The 15,176-nt window shown below is 46.0% G+C and overlaps 1 protein-coding gene across 3 annotated transcripts in view; it reads left to right on the forward strand.

Moving 5' to 3' along the window:
* The window catches only part of SORCS1 (sortilin related VPS10 domain containing receptor 1), a 427,318-nt gene that overhangs the window by 156,681 nt on the left and 255,461 nt on the right, over nt 1-15,176 (forward strand). The gene's annotated exons all lie outside the window — the stretch shown is intronic.

Below are 15,176 nucleotides of genomic sequence, written 5' to 3' on the forward strand. Positions count from 1 at the left end.
AGGGAAGCCTGGGCAAAAACCAACCTGCCGCCAAAATATATCATCAGCGACCCTGCAATCCCCCAGCCAGGATTTGACCTACCAAGAAAGATTTGGTCCTCCCTGAGTTGCATCCAGACACTTCATGGAAAATGCGGATGCCTCGTCCATAAATGGAGAATCAAAGAGAGTCTGGGTTGTGATTGTGGTGTAATTTTTCAGACAGTGCAACACATTGTGAACGATTGCCCAGTTAGATCCTTTAATGGTGATCTAAAAATCAACCCAGGCAGTTACCCCTGAAGCAGTTGAATGGCTATCAAATGTAGATATTAATCTACGAATACTGTATGAATGTTGTAATCCTAAAATGTCATATAAAAGAGAGAGAGACTGTTAGATTATCAAGTCCATCCTATGCACAGTCAGCACAGATTTCCCAGATAGAGGACAAGTGAGAGCAGCAACAACGCATGCCCCTGGTGGCTGATGGCGGGAGTGCAGCGTGGTAAGTGGTGAGTTCCTGCAGATGCCGCTGGTGGTGTTGGTGATGGGGGGGTGGTGGTGAGCAGCTGTCGGCGGTGCCTTTTTATGGGGGTGTGCACTGCCACACTTAGGAGGTGCGCGTGCACACACGTGCACCCCCTACATGTCGCTACTGAATGAGAGGCTACCTCGTTGTGGCCCCAGACCTGCAAGATGAGGTCTGTGGGGTTCTGTGTAGCTGAAGCGTCCCTCTTTGCCGTCTGTGAGTAATGTGGGGTCTCACCACAGATTGCCCTTCTAAGAGGCAAGGGAACCTGAACTAAAAGGACAAAATAAAACAGTCCCAGTAAAACCCTTGATAAATTAGTGAACGTTCTAAATGTTAATGGAAGAGCCAGTCATTTGAGTGTGGTTCTGCCAGCAGCTTATAAGCTCGACATAAAATGTTTCTTGGCAATGATATCTTTTTTTCTTCTCCTCTCAGAAACTTAGTAAAGGGAAAGCAGGTCGGGCCTGCGTTAAGCTGAAAGTTGTGTAGCCCTAGGGGCACTGACAGGCAGCAGATGTGTGGAATAACTGAAATCAAGACTGTTGTATCCAAAAAAAAACGTTGTTAATGAGCAACAGGCTAGCAGGTCAATTGTGTGCTTTGCAAGAAGCCAATGTAATCAGCCCAACGGAGGGGTATGCTGTGTTTGTTGTGCTTTCTGCCAGTCAGATGTCCTGATAACAGCAGGTACGCTACTGACCCATCAGTGAGAGTGGGGTAGGGACAGAAATTACACACAAACTGGTATGAGTGATTGGAAAGTGGTTCAAATCTGTAACACAACAGAAGATCGGTGCATATAACCTGCTTTCAAAATGGCCAAAACCAGTTTAAGATAAACCTGGATGGATGTAGTATCACATTGCACTGATTTAGGTTAAATCGGTTTATTGAACTTCTGTCCTAGATCCCCTCCAGATTCAAGTTAACTCCCAGTCCCCAAGCACCCCAGGATGCTTTGCACCTCCCCTGCAACTCGACTGTCACGGAGTGGGTGGACTAGCTTTGACCCAAGCTCTCTGTTCCAGCTGAGCAGGGAGGTGTGCTCTAGCACCCCCTGGCTTCTGGCCTTGGTCACTGCAGGCATGTGACTGCATTACCTGAATCAAAAGTGAATGTTTGTTCGCTTGCTTATCAGTTCAATTCTATGCAACTTAGAGTAAACTGCAAAGATTGATTTGATTCAGCTTCAGGCTTTTGGACTGTCTGTACTTAACCTAGAAGGCCAAAATATATCCTGTCTTGCCAAGATAAGACACTGTGGTGGGAATACCTGAATTCCAGTAAGCAAGGGTTTAACTGCTACTCAGCTGTTTGTTGCACAGGTGTTTCGGGGGAGATCTGTATACTGGTTGCCCTCTAGGAGAAGAGCAACTTAGGGATGGTGAGATAATAACACTCATGACTGTGGGAGTTCTGCTTTTGGCAACGTTTGTCTTGCTTTTCTCTGAGAAACTGCCCTCCCATCTGACTTTGCAGTTTTCTTCTGCTCAGGCATTTTGCTGGTGAGAACTTGTGACAGGAGCAGTAAGTTCCATTAGCATTATTACAAAAATCATTTATGTTGCACCTTTGTAACCTGATACAACGCCTTACTGATATGGCAGACAACATGTTCCTTGCCTCAGAAGGTTTATTCTATTAGCATTTTACATGTACTCTGCCATGGTGACCTTTGTGTTGTACAGATGAATGTGAAAACAGTGCTCCTGCTATGATGGTCTTGCAATCTAGATATTCAGCATGCCCAGAGATGAGAGCAAGAGGACTGAAAGTGGAACCAGTGCAGATTTATAGGGAAGCATTTCCATCGGTACGTATTCAGGATCACATGACTGGAGAAGTAGGCAGGGGGGATTTTTATCCAAAAGCAAGAGATTTACACAGACAAAAACTGGCGTCATCAACGCTACTGATTTTTGTGAATTCTGAAATATTCCTGGGTTGTTCTTCTCAAAAGTCCAAGTTCCTGGAGTCAAATAATTGTGTGCGACTTAAGCTGCTTTGTCGGGTGGAAATAAAAGTAACCTGGTGGCTTTCAAGGTGGTGGAGAAAAAGCGTCAAAGTTGCAAACCTGGGGGAAAACAAATAGAAAACCAAATGCATGTTTTTAAAACCTCTTGAGTGTTTTTTGGGTTTTGTTGGTGGGGGAAGGGGATGGGGTAGGAGTGCCTTGCTGATACTGGACTGCCTGGTGTTGATAAATGGAACAGGCTGACATTTTTTTGACGCGTTTGCCACAAAACTGAATTGTCTCAGGGAATGTTTTGGTTGTTTCAAGGAAAGGTTTAATTGTTCCAGGAAATGGTGAAATCTTAATTGGAAAGGTTTATCTAGCCCCCAGTGAAATTTCTGGTAAAACAGACATTGACTCCCTAGCTTGGCAGCATGCACTCCTACCCCAGGAGGGGGGCTGGACTAGATTACCCTCAGAGGTCCCTGCCAGCCCTACTTTAGTATGCTTCTGCTTCTATGATTCTTGCCTGCATTGTGGGAAAACCAATTTCAAGGCCTTACTTTGAACTAGGAAAAGGAGGGATTTAAACCTGGGTTTCCTCTATTGCAGAGATGTGCCTGAATTGCTGTGGTTCTGGGAATAGCACATCTTTCCATGAGAAACTCCAGATCTCAGTTCTGTTGCATATTGAAATATTGAAACTGAATTTTGAAACCTCAACATTTTTCCCCCCTGAAACCTAATCATTTTGCACCCAGCCCTATTAGGATCACCATCTGGTAGCCCTGGTATGATTTAACCTCAGATACCTCCTATCACAGGGGGTAGAAATAAAACTAAACAACAACAGCTTCCAGCAATTCTCCAGCTCTCTCTTGCATCCCAGAGAGCGTGATGGAAAAGACAAACAGATATTGCTAACTGTCTGGTTGGGTTGTGTATTTCTTGTCATAAATTACAAGCTGCCGACTTCCACAGCACATAGAGGCTGGCAGAGAGATGAGTTTCCAAGAGAACTTTTTGTTAAGCTACTGGCTTAAAAAATTGGCATACTGCTTAAGTGCCAGTGGGTGCATCTACACATACAATGAATGCCGAGAAAACACAGTAAGCTTGCCCTGGCAGGGTGTCTACATGTGCTCCCCAGGGGAGCAGTTCAGGGCAGGGCTACTCCAGCCCTGCTGTGCCCCCTGAAAGCAGCCAGGAGGAGCTCCATGCTCCCCCAGGTACCAGTCCTGGGCTGGCAGGGAGCATCAGAGTTAGGCCCTTGTCTCCAGGGGGTGAGGAAAGCTGCCTCTCAGCCCCATGCCCAATCTATGGATCGAGGCATGGGGCCTTGGCAAATATGCCCTCCCACACCAGCTGCTTTCCAGCCCAGTGCCCTGATCGGCCGACTTTGGCAGGGGGCTGGGACAAGTCCCCTCCCCCACAGCTCTTTCCCAGCTCAATGGCCCGATCGGCACCTGGGAGTAGCCAGGGGTTGGGCAGCACCAAGACCAGTCCCCATGCTAGTGTGGCTGACCAGGAGCAAATTTGCTCCCAGTCAGTGTCTACATGAGCCCTCCTGTGCCGTATTTACTGCGCATTTAGTTTAATATCTGTATTTACAGGTTCAAAGCAACTGTGCAGTGGACTTCCTTAGTGAGCAGTTAACTTATGAGCATGGTTACTTGGTGATGCTTTACTGCGCAGTAGATTAGTCTAAACATCTCATGTAGACACACCCAGGGGTGTCTGACACATTCATCATTGAGTGGCACTGCTATAAAAAGTCAGACCCGAATCATCTTTTCGTATATAAATAAGAAATGGATGTAAAAGCCTGGGAAGAGGTGTGTGTAGAAGCCCCCACCATGTGACAAAAGGGTAAGACACAGCTATATGCACCATAGGTGAATGTGTGGACTCTTATTATGCTTGGGCAATGAGTTGTGTTAGAGTTAGCAGCAGTTTAAGTAAGCATGTGGACTTTTTCCCAGGCTATCTTAATAGCAAGAGGGGCTCTGTTTATGTGCAAAACACCCATGCTGTTGTTTTTGAGGGCAGCACGTTCAGTGTAACTGGGGAACAGGATCCAGAACTTGTGAGAACTTTGTTCTCTACTGGGCTGCTGGCTTGTACAGTTTTAGGCCAGCCCCTGTATGCCTGGCTTTCTTCCTTTCAGTGACATGGAGACAATGATGCTCGCTGGCCTGTGGCAAGGCCTGCTGAGAGTCTGCACTCAAGCTCATTATTTTTCTCTGTTAATAAATGCAAATATTTGAGCAGCATGGACAAATGTAGTGCTCCTGCCAGGCACCAATGGCAGCGACTAGGTCTGGATTCAACTCTAAAATGCTTATATCTATGACTTGGCTGGAGCTGTTCTTTTGGTCCCGGCAAATTAAAACATCAGCTCCCTGCTCACCATTGTAGTTAGTTCTTCCCTGCTTGCAAGGCAGTTCTTGGGCAACACAGAGCCCTGAGCCCCATCCTTTTTAATTTTTTGGGGGAAAATTAACTAAAAAACACGGTTGTTCTCTTATAGCTCCTGGGTGTTTTTTTGTGATTGTCCGGCTTGTTCAGGTCTCACAAAAATCCCCACCCATCTGACTCCCACTAATGCATTGAATTAAACAGTCATCATTAAAGGAGTGTCAAAAATAAATCCTCCTTTCCAGCTGCTCTTGTCCAGAGGAGTCCACTGTACTGTGCTCCCCAATCCAGCTGCTCTTACTCCACTGTGCCATTGCCATGATGGGTCTGGTCGGGCCTGGTACAAAACCAGTTCTCCAGTTCTGCAGCTCCGCATCTGAAAGCAGGAAACCCAGAGCACAGCAGGGCTGTGGATGGGATCTTTGCTCCCAAGGCCTAAAGCTCATATCCTCTGGGACAAGTCTATAATTTACTGTTTAATTTGACTGTCATTCTCAAGCCAGAGTCTATTACGTGTAGAGCCGGAGTGACCCACTTGTTTGCAAGGTTGATCCTGCACAATTCTTGTGCCAGTTTAAAGAGCACAGTCACTGTAGCAGTTTAGGATCATTTATTACTGATAGACAAATTCCAGCGAAAGCAATAAATACCACTGTGGAGTCGCAGATAAAGCAACTTTCTATTCCACGCACGTGAGACTTGCCAGGGCTGGGTTTTCCTAGTACAGAGAACAGGGTGTTATATCTCGCTCAGTTTCCTAACCCAAAGCCAGTAAATACAAAACTGCAAATGTCCACAGCTGTCCAGCACGTCTGGGAGGGATCAGATTATGACTTCGAGCACTGGCTCACCAAATCTATTACCAGGTGGCTGAGGCCGTGTTCACGATCTGGCTCTACTTGGATGACTTCCCTAAAAAATGAATGCTCCTTGTGAAGGGGTTGGGGCAGAAATTCAACTGAGAGAGCTCTCTAAATATTTCCCTTGGTAGGAGAGGGGTTTATTTCTAGATGAGGAAAAATTACCCTCTCTAAGCCTATAGGTCCTCCAGGTCTTGTTGGATTTGGGGAGTTTTTGGACTCCAGGGGAATATGTAGAGAACGCCCTTCATCCTAGCAGTAGCCACCAGCCACTGGTCACATAGCAAGAGCTTCCCCCATGAGCTGGCTGCTCCCACAACATCCTGGCATGGAGAAGGTGGTGGCAAAAGGTCAATCTTTCCCTATAAAACCTGTGGCAGTATGTAAGCCTCTGACCTTCTCTTGCAGTGAACTTCACAGACTGTGACTACAGGTATTTTGGACACTATTATTCGTTCTGGTTTTACCTACTGTTGCCTGGAACGACGACCAATGTGTTTGGTATGGGGCAGCATTAAATGGAGAGACTAATTATGATGAGCGTAGTGAAAAATAATTTTAACCACCCGACTACATCGCCCCCTCTAAGTGTTGGATTTTCCATGCTAAATAATCCCTGTTCTTGTTAGTCTTTCATGGTATGTTAACACCCATCACAGCACTAACTATTTTCTGTGAAAAGCCCATTATAATATACCGTGTTTCATCTTTGGTCAAGGAAAACAAAAAGCGAGAGGATAAATTTTGTTTTAAAAACCTGCCTTTCCCCCAGCACATGCATAATGTAATTTCTAGACACTTGCATGTTGCTCAGAGAAGTGGGCTTGATGGCAGAAGTGTTTTAATAGCCTTTGATTTACTTTCCTAAGTGCTTATTAAGATGATCAATGATGGTGTTTTGAAACCAGTGGCAGACTTGGGAGAGACGTGGACAACTCATTATCCTTCCCTTGAGGTTCCCACCCCCTCCTTACACAGGCACACTCATTTGTTTGCAGAGGGTGGAAGGGACCTCCACTCACACAATTTAAATATTTGATGTTAAAATGAAATATCTGTTCTGAATTCATCAGTCCAGATTGTTGTCCAACTACCCCAGAGACTGCTAGATCCACCACGCAATAAAAGCCACAAGGTCAAGTGGACAAAGGAGCGCTGGCGAGGAATTAGGTTTTATTCCTGGTTCTGGGGCGGGCTGTTGGATAGGCGGTCTGCTTGTTCATTAGAGTTGAAACTTGGCATGGCTGGGGTAAGAGCTGGCTAGCGGATGAAACGAAAAGTCATCAACAACCAGGAGTTATCCTCCAATGGGGATATCTTGAGTGGGGGTTGATATTTAGATTGATGACCATCACATTTGTCATTGGCGACCTAATTAAAATGGGCAGATGCTGTAAAAGGGATGTTAGAATGGCAAATAATGGTGATGCCAGAGCAGCTATACAGCACAATCTGGAACAACTGGTAAACTGTGCTTTTAGAGGAGTTGAGCGTAGTTACGTGCCTTGGCAAAAAAAAATGCAAGCAGTGCCTCCGGCATTGGGCACCGCAGGCTGGAAAGCAGCCGATTCTGAAAAGGACTTAGGGTCACAGAGCGGACGAACGACTCGACACGCGTTTCAGGTACGAGGCAAAAAGAGCCATTGCAGTCCATGGCTGTGTCAAAGGGAGGGTAGAGTTGCACCTTATAGACTAATGAAATCAGAGCTGCCTAAGCTTCGGTAAGCTGTGAATGACTTCATCAGCTGCTTTGAAGGGACTGCAGGGCACAGAGGAAGCTAAATAGAAAGCAGCGATTGAATGCAAATGGTAGGGACGAGGCAGGGAAAGGAAGGGGGCACTGCCAAGAGAGGCAAAGGGAGGAAAACAAGTCTGGTAACCCATCGAGGGATGCAGGGGTTATAAAAATGAATAAGGGATAAGAATCTGTAGGGTCAATGTAGACCGAATGTAACACAATCTAGTCTGTGGATGATTTCTTGTTTCACAATTTCTCGTTCGGGTGGGTTTAAAAGTTTTGTTGTTTAAGAACAGCCAAGCTGCCATCAGCCCTTGGATGGCCAGGGAGATTATTCTGCCACAGGCTCATATTTTATTTCTGGAGCTGATGTCATGTTGTGTCCCCTCATTCTTTCATGTAGGAGTCTCTTCGTCTGTCCAGTGTAGACAGCAGAGGGGCACTGGAAGCAGGTGATGGTGTATGTGGCATTGGTAGAGAAGCACGTGAACGAACCCCGGGTGCTATAATCTATGGTATCTGCTCCAGTGATGCTGTGTTGATGAGGGGGCCTCACCGGCATCTGGGTCTGGAGCACGGTCTGGTGACTTGGTGCGCATAGGGTTTAGGTCGTCTAGTGCTGGAGAGGTAGTGTTGCCTTACAAGTTGTCTGTTGACTTAGCCTGTTGCCGTTTGAGGTTGGGGAGCTTCCTGTAAGCAAGGACATGTGTGTTCCCCATGGCTACCTTGAGATGGCCATCGTTTTTCTGGAGGGGCTGGAGGTCATTAAGGTGTTCAGGCTGGAGGCAGTAGGTGACAACCAGAGGGAAGCTGTTGCCCTCGACTCCGGGTTGGTATTGTGACAGGTCAGAGCAGGCTCCAAGTAGCTGTGTTGATCTGAGTGGCTATAGTTTTAGGATTGTATTGCACATGCAGGAATCTTTGCTCCAAATCCTTAAGGGATGCATCCTGGCCAGTCGGAGCAGAGCAGATACTGTTGTAATGTGCAATTCGGCTGTAGATGATGGATCTAGTGACGAGTTCGGGATGAAAGCTACCGGTGCAGAGGTGTCTGTCGTGTGGTAGTGACTTGGCTTTGCAAACTGTCCTGCGCTCTGTCTGACTTCAGACTAATCTGGCTAGAGGAAGAAGGGACTTCTGTATCCCAGGCAGTTTCCCTAACCGCCAGGTTAGACAGCAAGTCTCTTGCTTTCCCCATCTTGCCTTTTGCTTATCTTTCTTCAAGCTTTTTTGTTTGTTTGTTTTTGGGCCAATGCATGAGTAGGTGCAGGGAGGGAGGCGAATTTGTTTTTGTATATGGCATCAGTGAGACTCGCGCTGGAATATTGCGCGCAGTTCTGGTGTCAGCATTCGATAAAGGATATTATAAAGCTAGAGAGTGCAGAGAAGAGCGAGGGATTATTTGATGGCTAGAGAAAATGCCTTTCAGTGACAGAGACTTAAAGAGCTCAATTGTTTAGCACATCAAAAAAGACGACTGAGAGGTGACTTAATTATAGCACATCAGTATCTTCATCGGGAGAAAATGCTGGGTACCAAATAGCTCTTTTATCTAATGGAGAAAGGCATAATCAGGACAAATAGTTGCAAGCTGAAACCAGATGCATTCAAATGGGAAACAGGGCACAGATTTGTAGCACGAGGGTGAGTGATCATTGGAACAAACTAGCAAGGGAAGTGGTACGTGTGTCATTTCTTAATGTCGTCGGTTCAAGACCGGATGCTTTCCCAGACGGTTTTTGAAGTTATTTAGCTCAGTGCAGGGTTGAAGTGGGATGATCCCTTCTGGCCTGAAACCCTCGGAGTCCGTTATGCTACCACTTCAGACTTGGGGACGTTTAAGCACGAAAGGCCGTGTGACTTTGCAAAATGGCTGTGTCCTTAGGAGGTGCTTGAAGCTGGGGAGGATGGGAGTTCGGTGCATGTTTCCAGGAGAGGATTGGAAGCAGCAGGAGAAGGGATGGCGAACGGAGCAGCGAGGCAACTGCGAAGCATGGCCAAGGCAAGGTGAACAGGCTCGTGTGAAAGGGAGAGCTCCCTCAGACCTATGAAGCGGACGGGAAGAAGAACAGGAAACGCTTGTTCCTCGTCTGGATCCACAACTCAAAATTGTTCCACTGGCTTCTGTCAGGCTTCACCGCTTGATGCCAGTACATCTGCTCTGAAACCCCATCGCTCCTACAAGTGGATGTATTTTCCTCTCTGTGATATAAAGGTTTTTTTTTTTTTTTTGCTCATTTTTAATGGCTTCTACTGCTTAGCTCTTCAGTGCACCAAAGGGCAAAATAAACAGAACGAGTGGGGAAAATATAATAGCAAGGCTATAAAGCCCATTTAGCCAAGTGTCCTATTAGAAAATAATGGTCAGTCTTGTAATATGTATAATTTCATCCCGCAGCCCCTCTATTAATGTAATTTAAAAAATAATTAAAAATCCATTGCGTCTGGCAGTTACCGTCTCTTAAGTTCAGATGCTCTTTATGATGTTAGAAATTCCTGCTGAATCAGTTGGCAGATGAAGAAGCGGGGGTAGAAAAGACAGTAAACAATCCTTGCAGGATTTCTGTTGAAATTGCTTGAAGAAACTGTTCAAGGACATAATCGCCCAGGCTCTGCACGTGTTAATTAATTATGTTCACGGTGTACAGAAACTCCCAGGATCCAGCAGGCAAATAGCAATCACAGTGCTGCTCATCCCCACTCTGGGATGCGTTTCCTCACCAGATGTAGCGCGCAGGCTGTGTTGCTTCTAAAACACTGATCAAAAATAAGAAATATTTGAATCTGCTTTGCAGTGCACACATGCCTACCTGGCATCTTATAGCACGGCCCACCCTACTGTCACCCTGGGACCTCCTCCCACCTGTTCCTCAGAAGGCTGTGAATGCACGTTATCATATAGAGCTAGCTGGGCTTCTTTTTTTTTGTTGTTGTTGAAACTATTTGACAGTACAGAATGCAATTTTTGTTGAAATTTGCTATTTACAAGTGCAGTTGTTTAAAAATTAAAGTTTGTTTTTTGAAACAACATCTCCATAATGTCACAGCCTCCTTATTTGGAAAAAAAAAAAAAACCAGAATGGGATGCTTTGGTTATTTTTGTTCCAAAATACCTTTAATGGTATTAAAACCTTTTTTAAAAAGGACTCCAATCAACCAAAATATTTCAGGTCGTCTGAAATGAAGACTGAGATGATTGAGGAGGAACTCACTGTTTTACATCCTGAGCCCTTGCGTTCAGCACTGAGCATTTCACATTATTCTCGGAGGATCTGGACAGAAGGAGAGAGCAGCAAAGAAAAGCATGGCACATAGAGATTTCCATCCCTGCCAACTAGAGCTTTACAAACAGGTCTGAAAACTTGGTGCTTAATATGGCAAAGCTTTGTCTTTTTGGCATGTGCGGTTCACTAAGAGGTGGGCTCCATTGCAAAGTTAAGGGACAAGGATATTTTTGGGTGATATCTTATATTGGACCAACGGTTGGGAGGGATAGAGATAAACTTTTGGGTATAATGTTGTTTTTTTTTGTTTTTTTTAAAGAAATACTTACCTTGCAGGGGAAACACCAAGTATCTGCGTCCAGGAAGGCAGTTTTCCTTAAGCGTTCCCAGGGATAGCTGTGCTTCGGGTGTGATTTAGTACCCGCCGAGGTATTGGGGCTTAAAGCTCACTTTATGGAAATGGGAGGCTCCTCCCTAGCTTGCTCCTGTGGCCGCATGGCTGAGGGCAGGTGAAACTTGGGGGCATCCGAATCCGGGCTTGGGTCTGCACGTAGGATGCCTGCCGAAGATGCTGGATATATTTGAAGCCTCTGGCAGGGGTGGAGGATGTTTGCTGGTTGTAGGGCCACTTATGGTTCTGGACTGACTCATGGATTTGGACTTGATTTGGCTGGAAACATGAAAAATTTCTAAAAAACAACAGCAACAACAAAATTGGGTACAACCTACCTTTCTCCATTCACTGTTATAAGCAAAATCGAGACCATTAAAAGCAAGATTAAACTTGGCGGTGCAAGGAGCCAGGGCAGAGCCGGGACCTACTGCCTGCATGAAAGTGCTGAAAGGCTGTAGATTTGCAAACCTAGCAGCAGAAATGTCAGCTCCAATGTAGTGCCGCCAAAAACCCCGGAGTGCTTCAAAGCACGAGCAAGTAACTCTTTCTTCTTTGATGTAACAACTCCTACAGACTTATCTTACTTAAGCTAGCTTTAACTAGGAAGTGAGTCCAACTAGTTATTAACTCAAGGGAGCTTTCAACTAGTTAGAGCAGGACAACTGTGGCAGCAAAGAGCTCAGGACACATTTGCCAAGCATTATTGCAGGCTCCGGTACTCCTTTATACTACCATGACTACACCAGTCTTATACCAAGACTGGTTCAGTTGGGTATGCTCGTGTGAGCTGTGGTTGACTCTTTGACTGTGGAGTAGACATGCCCGTAGGTACTTATATACTGGGAGCTATCTGAAGATGTCACATCACGGGCAACTGAAAAGCAACCCAGTGGCTCTTGATCTGCATCAACTTGTGGCAGATTTGAAATGTTTCAGCCAGAGATCCAAGTTCTTGCTTCCCAGCGCCTGCCCTTTGAATAATCTCATCTCTATTGCTATGTCTTTCGCCATGCGTGCTCTCGTGTGTTTGTGGAACCGGCACTGCTCGGCGAAAGAGACTTTTCTCAAAAATATATTACCATGGCAAAATGATTTTTTCCATGTGCCACTACTGATTGCGTGGCCCTCTAGAAGCAAAAAGTACTTAACTTACTGAAAATTGCAGCCATGTAGAGCCTCCAAGGCAGAAAACTCCCTGTGCCAGTCAGGGAGGCGAGCTTCTCCCAGTCATAATGTTTTCTTTTAAGACCCTAGATTATCATTTTTTATTAATACAGAAATTAGGCATAGATTTTTGAAAGCCCCATTTATTGTCACTAAGACGCATCTTCTGTTTACTGTCAAGCTTCGGTGCTGAAGCATAGCGAGGTGGCAGCGATGCAAAATTCAGCGTGAAGCTGCCGGCTGGAAGATGCCGCAGCACGTGGAAGAATAAACCAGTTGTTTTCCTGGCTGGCAGGCAGCCTTGCATTAGTTCAGAGATGGCCCAGTCCGCCAACCCTACCCAGCAGAGAAATATTCTTTTACAGATATGACTGAGAGCTTGGCTCAGAGGACTCTGTCTTTGGGATTTATGCTTTATTTAATTAGTGTGCATAAACTTTAACGGGCCCTTGTTTGCCCATTAATTAGCTTTAAGGTCAAAGGATATTCAAGCTACCTCCTTCTGCCTTTCTATCTCTTATTTACTGTCTAATTTATCCCTTTCTAGCTCCCACTTTCATTTCCACTTTCCTTTAGCAAGTGCCCAGTCTGAGCAATTGGTGTTATTGCAGAGGTGGTTTCTTGGCAGAAGATCAGGACTGGTTGGCAACGCAGGTCTTGTGATGAAAGAAAACCTTGAGAGAGGGAGAGAGCAGGGGCAGAACAAGGGACAGGAGGAAAAGCAAAAGCTACTGAAATCGCATCCTGTGTTTTCCCAGTCACTGTCAGCATTTTGTGACCGGATTCAATTTGAGGGACATCATCAGCATTTTTGGAGCCTGATCCAAAGCCAGTGTCCGTGGAAGGCTCCTGTTGACTGCAATGTGTCCACCCTCTTTTGCTCGCCAAGTATCTGTTAAGGCAAAAGGAGAAAAGCGAAAGGGAAGGGGCACATGCTAATGTTGCCTACATTGTCCCAATGTGCTAAAATTGACATCGGAGGTGTTATAAAATCTATGATCTCAGTCCAGGCGTTCCCGTATAAATATATCACAGCAGCTGCCTGTGTCAGGGCCCATGTTAGTAGTTTGGAAGGAGGTGAGAAATTCCAATCATTTAAAAAAGTAAAGCCCAATGCACTCCCTGGCATGCGTGGAGGTGAATCGACTCAAAGCTCTTAAAGTCATCGCTTGCCTGGATAATTTAATTTGCTTTGGCAGTGACCATACAGCACATAAGTGCCCTCAAAAGATACTGACCCTTTAATGAGTCCACCCCTTCTTCCAGAAAAGGAGGAAAGTAATGCATGAGTGGCTGGTACATGTCCTCAGCATCCCAGAATAGATTATGAGATTTAATTTATTCTGGTATTTGGCATACATTTATAATTATCATGTATATGCCTTGAAAGATATTCCCCATAGCTCTGCGTTGTCATCCTGTCCTCCCACACAATTTTGCGTCCTCCTTTCTTCCTCAACATGCTGCTTATCCATCTATTTTTTCCCTTTCTGTCCCTTTCCCCTGTCAAATGAACAAGTATGAGCTATTCTGTCTCTAAAAGGCCTGTAAGACATTTATGTATGCTTATGTGAGGGCACAGTCTCACTGCAGGGCTGTTCTGAATACAAAGATGTCATAAGCATCATCTTTCTCACCCCATAAGCCTCAGACAGGCTTTCATGTAATTATATGCGAGAATTAGTGTCTGCTCCAAACTACAGTTAAGTCACTGGAAAGACTCCTATTTAAATTCAATGAGCTCTGGATCAGCCCCCTCCCACTCCCATAGTGTTTCTTATATAAAGAACAGGGTTGGGTGGGTTATTTTGTTCACCTCTAGATAACAAAGTACAAGCTGAGTTTCTGCTTATAGGCTGCATTAAAAGACTTGGCTGCAGGTTGTCCAACTGGTAGCTTATGGGTTTCATGCAGATGGGTTAAACAGCAACTCCCAGGCTCCTATTCTGGGCTCCCCATCCCTCGTCCTCCTTCCAGTGCCTGCCCCTGCCCTCAGGGTCCAGGGGAGGGTGGATCAGCGTAGCACAGAGGGAGCCCATGGCTGACGAGCTCATCTAGTCCTACCCCCAGAAACCCATGGACCCTGGATGGCATGTCATGGTACAGTGCAGTGGTGAGGGGAGCTGCATGGTATAGTATGGAGGGGGGGTACCCACAGTTGGGGGCCCCATATACAGCCTGCAGGTATGTGCCCAGGGGTCTGCTGGTCCCCAGCCACTCGGAAGTTGGAAAGCCCTGTGCTCAGCATTTTAATTTTACACGTCCCTCGAAAACTAGGTTGCATCTAAGTATATGTGGCACAACAGCCCATAGCTACAACCGAGAGATGCACACAGCACAGTGGAGAAATAGGCGGTGGTGCATGGCCTCTCAACTGCTTGCCCTGGGTAAGTGGAGGGTAGATATCATGGCAGCAGTGAGTCTGGGGGAAGGATATGGGTGAGGATAATGCACTGGCCATTTCAGGTTCTTACAGGTTGCGGCTTCAAAGCCTGAGAGAAACCATAAAGGTGGTCAGAGAAAAGATTGGCTAATGGAGAATAAAGGCTGGCGTTCCCCGGGGAAATGGAGGAAAACGTGGGGGTCGCGGAGGGGTGTTGTGTGTTTGCTCGAGTCAGAGTTAGGAGAAACTTCCAACGGTTTCCAAATTCTCTTTGTCAGGTGCAGAAGGAAATACGGCGGCACCACCCCTTGTCTGTTGGCTGTCACTAGCACCGCAGGTTAGGGTCCTTTCTTCCTAGGAACCTGGTCTGAGAAATGGCAACCTCCTCTTAGGAGGAACCGAGCCATTGGCTTTGACCTTCAGTTGCTCTCTTGGCCATCTGAAGAGCAACCTCCATCCCCAGTGTTAGGCGTCTAAATAGGAGGTCTTTGGTGGTAACTGGTTGTCTTTGTGACTACGTGGCTGAG

This window comes from Crocodylus siamensis, chromosome 7, assembly GCF_052110815.1.
Source record: "Crocodylus siamensis isolate JL-2025a chromosome 7, ASM5211081v1, whole genome shotgun sequence".
In the NCBI taxonomy this organism is placed as follows: domain Eukaryota; kingdom Metazoa; phylum Chordata; order Crocodylia; family Crocodylidae; genus Crocodylus; species Crocodylus siamensis.